A 10092-nucleotide genomic window follows, 5' to 3' on the forward strand; every position below is an offset into this window, starting at 1 on the left:
CCCCAACCAGAAGCCATGGATTACAGGGAACTCCCAGAGCTAAAGGGTAGAGCTGCCGATTTCAAGGAGCGGGATTCTAACCCGGACGCTTATAAGAAATCCCGCTATTTCCCTCAAACGAACCACCAAACAGGCAAAGCATAAATACAGGACTAAGATTGAATCCTACTACACCGGCTCTGATGCTCGTTGGATATGGCAGGGCTTCTATTATGGACTACAAAGAGAAGCCCAGCAGCGAGCTCCCCAGTGACACAAGTCTACCGGACAAGCTCAAAGACTTGTATGCGCGCTTCGAGGCAAGCAACATTGAAGCATGCATGAGAGCACCAGCGGTTCCGGACGACTGTGTGATCACGCTCGTCGTAGCCGATGTGAGTAAGACAGTTAAACAAGCCAACATTCACAAGGCCACTGGGTCAGATGGATTACCAGGACGTGTGCTGACCAAATGCCAAGTGTCTTCACTGACATTTTCAACCTGTCCCTGGCCAAGTCTGTATACCTACAGGTTTCAAGTGATGATATACACAAATGTATAGTTTGTAGAGTTTTGGTTTCACACATGTACATTCTCTTGATTAGAAGATATGTACTGGAAAAACACAATGGAAACCTGATACACAACATGTTTGAAATATCTTTAAATAATGTCTGAGGTACAGGAAAACAAACACTCACTTAATAGGGCTGACTGACCTCTGACCTGACTTTTCACTTCATGTGTGTCCAAAGGGGGAATTACCTGCCCCCTGGGGCCCTTTGGAAAATATGCTAAATTCATTTTCTTCACATAAAAAGGAAAAAATTGATTTAGGTAATGGATGACAGTTACTTCAAATTAATTGAAGTTTTTCCCACCTCAGGTGATAGTATTGCTGTTTTGTTTTGTTTCTTTGTTTTTGTCCTGCTTCAATAACAAATCTCACCAGATTGGGATTTCTCCCTAAGGATTAGCCCTCTGACTCCCTGACCTGTAACGCCACAGTGAGATCGCCAAGATGATAGGGGAGTATAAGCCAACTTTGGGGGGGATGGTTTCAACTGTGTGTTGTTATTCTAAACTGAACTGTTGTTCTGGCCTGTTGAAGCTGGTATTTAGATGCATGGAAGGTAATTTGGCCGATGAACAGTGTGAACCTTATCACCCCCTCTAACTGGCTGAAGATGCAGAGAATAGCATTCAGTATGGTCCTTCACCACTTCTACAGTGAAACCTGAGTCTGAACCAGCAACCTGTACACAGCAGTCGAAGCTATCAACTGCCTGTTCTCTCATGCTTTTTCTCTCAAGAGTGCGTGTGGAGATGCATGGAGAGAGATCCAGTCCAAACTTCTCTCATGCTCTTCTTTGGACACTGTGTTAACAACCCTCCAGGCAAGCTTCAATGCCATTCAACTCTCCTTCCGTGGCCTCCAATTGCTCTTAAGTACAAGTAAAACTAAATGCATGCTCTTCAACCGATCGCTGCCTGCACCTGCCCGCCTGTCCAACATCACTACTCTGGACGGCTCTGACTTAGAATACATGGACAACAATACCTAGGTGTCTGGTTAGACTGTAAACTCTCCTTCCAGACCCACATCAAACATCTCCAATCCAAAGTTAAATCTAGAATTGGCTTCCTATTTCGCAACAAAGCATCCTTCACTCATGCTGCCAAACACACCCTTGTAAAACTGACCATCCTACCAATCCTCGACTTCGGCGATGTAATTTACAAAATAGCCTCTAATACCCTACTCAACAAATTGGATGCGGTCTATCACAGTGCAATCCATTTTGTCACCAAAGCCCCATATACTACCCACCATTGCGACCTGTACGCTCTCGTGGGCTGGCCCTCGCTTTCTACTCATTGCCAAACCCACTGGCTCCATGTCATCTACAAGACCCTGCTAGGTAAAGTCCCCCCTTATCTCAGCTCGCTGGTCACCATAGCATCACCCACCTGTAGCACGCGCTCCAGCAGGTATATCTCTCTGGTCACCCCCAAAACCAATTCTTTCTTTGGCCGCCTCTCCTTACAGTTCTCTGCTGCCAATGACTGGAACGATCTACAAAAATCTCTGAAACTGGAAACACTTATCTCCCTCTCTAGCTTTAAGCACCAACTGTCAGAGCAGCTCACAGATTACTGCACCTGTACATAGCCCACCTATAATTTATCCCAAACAACTACCTCTTTCCCTACTGTATTTATTTTATAATTTATTTATTTTGCTCCTTTGCACCCCATTATTTTTATTTCTACTTTGCACATTCTTCCACTGCAAATCTACCATTCCAATGTTTTAGTTGCTATATTGTATTTACTTTGCCACCATGGTCTTTTTTTGCCTTTACCTCCCTTATCTCACCTCATTTGCTCACATCGTATATAGACTTGTTTATACTGTATTATTGACTGTATGTTTGTTTTACTCCATGTGTAACTCTGTGTCGTTGTATGTGTCGAACTGCTTTGCTTTATCTTGGCCAGGTCGCCATTATAAACGAGAACTTGTTCTCAACTTGCCTACCTGGTTAAATAAAGGTGAAATAAAAAAATAAAAAATGCTGCTGGTGTACTGAAAATATATAAAGACATAATTACTGTAAAGGACAGATGAGAGACATTATCAAGGGCCATTCACTTTAAACATCTGCCATTAAAAGGACAAACTGAAACACTATCTGAAGAAGAACATGAAATGCCAGGAAAAGAAGAATGAGTGCAGTGAAGGGGGTGGTCAACCGTGCCCATAATTGATTTAAGCTTATCCAAAATTGATTATTTGGGGTATCAGGTTGATTGTGGAGGTCTGCACACTGTAAAATGTATAGTAATTTAGACTAAGAATGCATTGAGATACCAATATGTCCTTACCACAAGGGATGAGAAAAGTGAGGGTCTTTAATTAAAGTGATTGAACCAATGTGAAGCACTAAGAACTGTCATTCTAAATTTGGGTTGGGTAATATATCAATAATTATAATTATGATATGGAAAGTCAAGGCTTCTAGAGGCAGAGCTGTGCCCTAAAAATGTGAGGAGAGACACTAGATTGTAGCTTGGACTAACCTGCCCCAATCTCATTCTTAGCAAGGTTAGTGTGAAACTGTTATAACGTGTTCTCACTCTCTTCCCTTTGAAATGTTATTTACATGTTGTAAGGCGATCTGTGCCTCTCTGGCTGAAAAGATTTCAGCAGCTATCATGTTTTCTACTCCTCCTGATGGTGAAACAGTTAGATGCCAACTCAGGAGGAGCTTACATTTCCCCCTGTAGATACGGATGATGAGTATTGATTGAAGGTTGTTTTCTTTTAACAAGTTGAGGGTAAGGTCATCTAAACCCTTAACCTGTTTACATTATGTGGAACACTGAGCTGATGAGCAAGTTAAACAACTGACTTTTGTATTTTGACTAGGTGGAGGCTCCAGAAACAGTTACTGAAAACATAGGTCAATGCAACACGATTGTAGGGCTGGGCAGTATACCGTATTTTATGATATATTGACATTACATGTATTGATGCAGGGACCGGTTTGGGATTTTACTTTACCTTCTATACCGGTTTTTGAATGTTTGGTTTGTTAAATGTGATACGCCATGTGTAATGTCAATTTTTATAGTTTACTTCGCCACTTGCGATCAGTCTGCATGGTCAATACAGCACATGCAACAATGTTGATGACAACAATGTTGTTTTCACCTTTCTTCTTAATATGAATCCACTAGAGTTCTGTAATGACACTATTAGTTTGTGTTTCTTACATCAGCAAACAGCTAGTTTGTCTTTTCTTAGCAAGTTGCCCTAAATCTTGTGAAACATTAACTGTTAGCCGCAAATGCAAATAGCTAGCTAGCTAATAAATTTACTGAGTAAGAGCAAACGTAGCTAGCTAAATCAGCATGTTGTTTGTTCAACAGTATCTTCTAAATCAAAGAGGAATATGCAAAGGAAGAATGTGTTAGCTACATGAAGTACCTAAGAGAAAATATGCAATGTAGCCAAAACTTATAGGGTCCCATAGGAAACACTTATCAACACTTTAGTTCCTACCTTGTCACAATAACTCCTCCCTGGCATTTTAATTTGTTGTCATCTCAAACAACACTGTATTCAAAGTGCCCACTATTATATTCTAACTAAATCATTAGAATAGTCATTCTATTTCCATGATTCCAACAGTTTTGCTCTAATTCGCAAGTCAAATCGCAACTGCAACATTTGGTTAAAATTAAGTCCTAGATTAATTGCCCATATTGTGCAGCCCTACGTGGATTATCTCAATTGAGCAGTGGTGTAAAGTACTTAAGTAAAAATACTTTCAAGTACTACTTAAGTAAAAATAATTTCAAATACTACTTAAGTTGTTTTTTTGGTATCTGTAATTTACTATATTTTTTGGACAACTTTTACATCACTACATTCCTAAAGAAAATACTGTACTTTTTTACTTCACCTAAAAGTACTTGTTACATGTGGAATGTTTGGCAGGACAGGAAAATGGTCCAATTCACACACTTCACACACAAGATAACATTCCTGGTCATCTACTGCCTTTGATGTGGAAGACTCACTCAACACAAATGCTTTGTTTGTAAATTATGTTTGAGAGAGTTTAAATAAAGTGGTGCCATCTGGTTTGCTTAATAAAAGGAATTATTTATACTTTTACTTTTGATATTTATGTACATTTGATCAATTACATTTACTTTTGATACTTAAGTATATTTAAAACTAAATACTTTTAGACTTTTACTCAAGTAGTATTTTACTGGGTTACTTTCACTTTTACTTGAGTCATTTTCTATTAACGTATCTTTACTTTTACTCAAGTATGACAATTGGGTACTTTTCCCACCACTGCAATTGAGTGCAGGAAATGCAAAAATAATTAAAGTGCTGAAACTTATTTTGGTTGAATTTGAATTGAACAGTATAAAACAATCAGAATGGAAAAATACTCATTAAAATCTCTTGGAATGTATGTGTTGCCACCCTAGGATCACTCACTACTCATAAAGCAAATGTAGAACTTTTATTATTCAAAAACTAAAAATACCGTCAAATACTGTCATATCGTTCCAATTATTTTTTTAAATACCATTATATAATATTTTGGCCATATCGCCAAGCTCTACCCGGTTGTGGTAAGAAATAATGAAACAATTATGAACTTTTTTGGGATGGGGGCAGCATTTGGAATTTTGGATGAAAAGTGTGCCCAAAGTAAACTGCCTGCTACTCAGGCCCAGAAGCTAGGATATGCATATAATTGATTTGGATAGAAAACACTCTAAAGTTTCCAAAACTGTTAAAATAATGTATGTGAGTATAACAGAACTGAAATGGCAGGCAAAAACCTGAGGAAAATCCATCCAGGAAGTGCTATTATTTTGAAATGGGTGTTTTTCCATTGAAAGCCTATCCACCATTTAAAGGGATATGACCCAAATTCTGTTCCCTATGGCTTCCACTAGCTGTGAACAGTCTTTAGACATTGTTTCAGGCCTTTATTCTGAAAAATTAGGGAGAATGAGCAGTTTCAATGAGAGGCCAGTGGAAAGTCCCCAATCCCGATAGCGCGCCTTTCGTTGTTTTCTTTTATATTGACAACACTATTGTCCAATTGAAATATTATCGATTTCTTAGGCTAAAAACAACCTGAGGATTGATTATAAACATCGTTTCACATGTTTCTACAAACTTTACAGATACTATTTGGAATTTTCATCTGCCTCTTGAGACCACATTTGAGCCATTGGATTGCTGAACAAAACGCGCCAACAAAATTGAGGTTTATGGATATAAAGAGGGACTTTATTGAACAAAACAAACATTTATTGTGTAACTGAGAGTCTTGTGAGTGTAACCATATGAAGATCATCAAAGGTAAGTGATTCATTGTATTGCTATTTCTGACTTTTGTGACTAATCTACTTGGCTGCTAACTGTTTGTAATGTTTTGTGTGCTGAGCGCTGTCCTCAGATAATAGCATGGTTTGCTTTCGGCGTAAAGCCTTTTTGAAATCTGACACGGCGGCTGGATTAACAACAAGTTAAGCTTTATTTTGATGTATTGCACTTGTGATTTCATGAAAGTTAAATATTTATAGTATTTTTAATTTGAATTTGGTATTAGCGTCAGTTTCTTGGCAATTTCTCACATGGAATAGCCTTCATTTTTGAGAACAAGCATAGACTGACAAGTTTCAAAATAAAAGTCTTTGTTTAAAATTATAAACTTGGATTAGCTAACAACGTGCCATTGGAACACAGGAGTGATGGTTGCTGATAACGGGCCTCTTTACGCCTATGTAGATATTCCATTAAAAATCAGCCGTTTCCAGCTACAATAGTCATTTACAACATTAACAATGTCTACACTGTATTTCTGATCAATTTGATGTTATTTTAATGGACAAAAAATGTGCTTTTCTTTCAAAAACAAGGACATTTCTAAATGACCTCAAACTTTTGAACGGTAGTGTACATTTGAACTAAGCTCATGAGACATTTACAAGTTTTATTTTTCAAGAATCAATGGATATATATGTAGTACCAGTCAAAAGTTTGGACACACCTATTCACTCAAGGGTTTTCTTTATTTTTACTATTTTCTACATTGTAGAATAATAGTGAAGACATCAAAACTATGAAATAACACATATGGAATCATGTAGTAACCAAAACAAGTGTTAAACAAATCAAAATATATTTTAGATTCCTTCAAAGAAGCCACCATTTGCCTTGATGACAGCATTGCACACTCTTGGCATTCTCTCAACCAGCTTCATGAGGTAGTCACCTAGAGTGCATTTCAATTAACAGGTGTGCCTTGTTAAAAGTTCCTTTCAGGAATGTATTTCCTTAATGTGTTTGAGCCAAAGAGTTGTGTTATGACAAGGTAGGGGTGGTATACAGAAGACTGACCTATTTGGTAAAAGACCCGGTCCATATTATGTCAAGAACAGCTTGTTGTTGGCAGTGACTCTGCTTCCACTGGACTCCCCTTCTCCTCTGTCTTCCAATCCCAGTGCTGTCCATGCTTTAGGAGAGAGAGAAAAAGCTCCCAGTAAGGCCCTTACAAATGCCCTCTGACGTCCCCCTCCTATGTCCTCCTTGTGTTTTCGATCAGTCTCCGTGTCCTCTTCCATTGCTTCTTTTCATTAACAATACTTTTTTATTGAATGGCCTAAACTGTACAGTCAGTGTGCGAGTTTGAGCAGATAATTTTTGTGAAGTCGGTGACCATCGTTGGTCATCACCGTTCAGTGTGTTGCATTATGGGGTAAAAAACAGACTTGGGGTAAAAACCAGACATGTCGCCTGCATGAACTTTACAAAATGTGATCTAAGGTCATGAATTTTTGACTGCAAGTTTCTGCAGTTGCATTTGACCAACTTCATCCTAAAGCCATCGCCTGCATTGTGGGAGGATCTATTTTCAACCAATCATTAAGTTGTTTTTGTTTGATCATGTCTTTGAGACCAAAGACATGAATGTGATATTTGAGGCTCTCTGTCACTGATTGATTGTACAATGTAGACCTACACACATATGATTTCAGTTTGTGAGTGTGTGATAATATACTGAACAAAAATATAAACGCAACATATAAAGTGTTGGCTCCATGTTTCGTGAGCAGAAATCCCAGAAATGTTCCATATGCACAAAAGGCTTATTTCTCTCAAATTTTGTTCACAAATTTGCTTACATCCCTGTTAGTGAGCATTTGTCCTTTGCCAAGATAATCCATCCACCTGAAAGGTGTGGCATATCAAGAAGCTGATTAAACAGCATGATTATTACACAGGTGGACTTTGGGCTCCAGAGTGGCACAGCATCTCAGTGCAAGAGGAGTCATTATAGTACCTGGTTCGAATCCACATCCAGCCGTGATTGGAAGTCCCATAGGACGGCGCACAATTGGCCCAGCGTTGTCCGGAGTAGGCCGTCATTGTAAGTAAGAATTTGTTCTTAACTGACTTGCCTAGTTAAATTTAAAAGACCTTTAACAAATTGTGCTGTGGACAATAAAAAGGCCACTTTAACATGTGCAATTTTGTCACACAACACAATGCCACAGATGTCTCAAGTTGAGGGAGCGTGCAATCATCATGCTGACTGCCGGAATGTCCACCAGAGCTGTTGCCAGAGAATTGAATGTTCATTTCTCTACCATAAACCGCCTCCAATGACGTTTTAGAGAATTTGGTAGTACGTCCAACCGGCCTCACAACCACAGACCATGTGTAACCACGCCAGCCAAGGACCCTTCTTCACCCGCAGGATGGTCTGATACAAGCCACCCGGACAGCTGATGAAACTGTGGGTTTGCACAACCAAAGAATTTCTGCAAACTGTTGAAAACCTTGACCTGACTGCATTTCGGCGTCGTAACTGACTTCAGTGGGCAAATGCTCACCTTCGATGGCTACTGGCACGCTGGAGAAGTGTGCTCTTCACGGATGAATCCCGGTTTCAACTGTACCGAACAGATGGCAGACAGCGTGTATGGCGTCGTGTGGGCGAGCGGTTTGCTGATGTCAACGTTGTGAACAGTACCTCAATAGTGGCGGTGGAGTTATGGTACGCAAAGTCATAAGCTAGGGACAACGAACACATTTGCATTTTATCAATGGCAGTTTGAATCACAGAGGTACCGTAACGAGATCCTGGCCCATTGTCGTGCCATTCATCTGCTGCCATCACTTCTTGTTTCATCAAGATAATGCATGGCACTATCTCGCAAGGATCTGTACACAATTCCTGGAATTTGAAAATGTCCCAGTTCTTCCACGGCCTGCATACTCACCAGACTAGTCAACCATTGAGCATATTTGGGATGCTCTGGATCGACAGCGTGTTCCAGTTCGCTCCAATATCCAGCAACTTTGCACAGCCATTGGGACAACAATCAACAGCCGGATCAACTGTCACGCTGCATGAGGCAAATGGTGGTTACACCAGATACTGACTGGTTTTCAAAAAACACACCCCTATATTTTCTTAAGATATCTGTGACCAAAAGATGCATATCTGTATTCCCAGTCTTGTGAAATCCATAGATTAGGGCATTATTTATTTCAATTGGCTGATTTCATTATATGAACTGTAACTCAGTAAAATAGTTTATATTTTTGTTTAGTATATAAATATATATTTTTTATAAACAATGGCACTGCCATGGTGATCTGAGCCTTGCTGTTGGAAAACCACATTAGTGCCCAACTTTCGGGACAAGTGCCACCACTACTGGGCCGCTGCCCAGCCACGACACACCTGCTCCCCCGGTCTCCTCAGGAAATCCTGGAGCACGGATGTGCTCTCCTCTGCTGCTGGTCTAGGAAGTTGGTAATGGAGGAGCCCTGGGAGGTGAGGCAGGAGAAGCGATGGTGGGTGTCACGGGAGGCAGTGCGACCGGAGCAGGGTTAAACTGTAGAGGGTCTGTGTTATTGGCTATCCTGGAGGAGGGCGTGTCCAAGGGGGTGGAGAGAGGGGAGCGGACAGGGTGGGGGGAGGGATCTGACAAAGGTGTAGAGCGGGAGGGGGGAGGGAATTGGCGTGGGGTATTTGTATTTATTATTGATCCCCATTACTCTTCCTGGGGTCCAGCAAAATTAAGGCAGTTTATGCCATTTTTAAAACATTACAATAATACATTCACAGATTTCACAACACACTGTGTGCCCTCAGGCCCCTACACTCCACCACTTCTACATATCTACAGTACTAAATCCATGTGTATGTTTGTGTGTGTGTGTGTGTGTGTGTGTGTGTGTGTGTGTGTGTGTGTGTGTGTGTGTGTGTGTGTGTGTGTGTGTGTGTGTGCATGCATGCATGTGTCTGTGCAAATGTCTGTGTTGCTTCACAGTCCCCTGTTCCATTACGTGTTTTTTTTAAATATTTTTTATTTATTTTTTAAATCTAATTTAGTGGGAGGTAGGAGGGAACTGGGGTGAGCTTCATAATGCAGGTGGTGATGGGGTTGTCATGGGGAAGGAGGGGTTTCTGCATGCTGGTTACTAGGGTAGGTTGCTGGTGGTTTCAGTGCCATGGTTTCACCAAGCATGCCATCCATCATCTTATGAGACA

Source organism: Oncorhynchus mykiss, chromosome 13, assembly GCF_013265735.2.
Source record: "Oncorhynchus mykiss isolate Arlee chromosome 13, USDA_OmykA_1.1, whole genome shotgun sequence".
NCBI lineage: Eukaryota > Metazoa > Chordata > Actinopteri > Salmoniformes > Salmonidae > Oncorhynchus > Oncorhynchus mykiss.